This window comes from Plectropomus leopardus, unplaced genomic scaffold, assembly GCF_008729295.1.
Source record: "Plectropomus leopardus isolate mb unplaced genomic scaffold, YSFRI_Pleo_2.0 unplaced_scaffold9288, whole genome shotgun sequence".
Taxonomy (NCBI): Eukaryota; Metazoa; Chordata; class Actinopteri; order Perciformes; family Serranidae; genus Plectropomus; species Plectropomus leopardus.
The window spans coordinates 1-1,521 of NW_024702427.1; the positions used below are offsets into that span (position 1 = coordinate 1).

Here is a 1,521-nt window from a genome sequence, read left to right on the forward strand (position 1 = left end):
TGGGGTTAAATTTATTCAGTTGAGTTGGTGTAACGTATATTTTCATTATCCACTTGTACTGATCCGAAAGAAAGCAAACTTAATTCGCTAAAAGAAAAAGATTTGAGACTAATTGATTTTATTCTAATGATGGCTTAAAAAATATATCGTAAGAGCTTTCTATGTTGCTGACCCCCCTTCCTCCTCCATTCCTCCCCTTTTTTCCTTTTGAGTCAAATTCCTGACTCCAATGACCGAGTAAGCAGTGGAATATATGCTTTTCATCAGCGATGGTGGTATAGTGGTAAGCATAGCTGCCTTCCAAGCAGTTGACCCGGGTTCGATTCCCGGCCATCGCAGGTGTTTTCCTTGGGAGCAGAGTTTGCTGCAATTGGTACATTCACCCTTTTGTTGGAGCACTGCTTGTTTTGTTTTTATGTTTATCTGTTCAAGATGTGTGGCTGCGTCACCTCCAGATGTGGTCTGGCTGGTCTGGTTTTAAGTCACAAAGTGTTCTGTGCGCATAATGCCTTGCAGTGTTTGTTTTGGGGTTTTTTTCGGACAGGATACTGCTTAAAGATTCATCCATCAGGTTTTAAGGTAGTAATGTGGCACATAAAACATTAACCATGACCTTGAAGTCATGTTAATGGAAATGTCAAAAAGTAAAAGATAGCAAAAAACAAAAAGGCATAGAAACTAGTTGTGGGAATGTAATGATGGGTTCTCTCCTAAAAGCTAATTTAACAAGAGCTTTCTTTCTTGCCAAGACTTTTCCCTGACTCTAATCCCCTCCTCCTCTTTTCCATCCCTCCCAATTGAATTCTTGAGACTGCTGATTGTGCAGTGGAAAATTCCATTTAAGTGTGTGATGGTAGTGTAATGGAAAGCATAGCTACCTTTCATGGAGTTAACCTGGGTTTGATATCCAGCCATTGCATATACCTTGTTTTAAAGCAATGTTTACTGACTACTTCTAAACCAGAGATGAAAACAATTTTACAATTTCACACAATGCTCTGTTGCACATTTCCAACATATAAATCTGCTTTGATGCACGTTGAATGGTTTTAAAATGCTCTGAGATTATGAACCACAAGGCAGATCTGTTAATTTTTTTTGTTGAAGACATGAGAAAGCAGAATATCACCATGGACATACCCATAGTGTCTTCTTTTTCCAAAATGAAAGCACACCATCAGCAGTCAGGATGGCCGAGCGGTCTAAGGCGCTGCGTTCAGGTCGCAGTCTCCCCTGGAGGCGTGGGTTCGAATCCCACTTCTGACAGCATTAGTTTTCACTCTGACCTTGCATCTGCCTCATTTCTTTCAAAAATATTTTTATTTAATTATTTAATTAGCTTGTTTTTTTGTCACGTGAATGTCAGTGTCACAGGGAACGTATCGCTGAGTCTGTTATGTACTTCTTACAGTTAGAAAAAATCAAGTACACACTTAAAGAAACTTCCCAATCATTTCTCAAGGTATGGAGGCCCTTTCTTGATTATTATGACTCTTTACAAGAACCCCTTGATAATGAGTA

The 1,521-nt window shown here is 39.3% G+C and overlaps 2 non-coding genes across 2 annotated transcripts; both read left to right on the forward strand.

Annotated features, from left to right (window-relative positions):
- The first annotated feature begins 266 nt into the window (after positions 1-266).
- On the forward strand, positions 267-338 carry trnag-ucc. The gene has a single exon. It is a non-coding gene; the product is annotated as a tRNA-Gly (tRNA).
- An 845-nt stretch (positions 339-1,183) lies between these two features.
- trnal-cag lies at positions 1,184-1,266 on the forward strand. Its single transcript has one exon. It is a non-coding gene; the product is annotated as a tRNA-Leu (tRNA).
- The last annotated feature ends 255 nt before the right edge of the window (positions 1,267-1,521 follow it).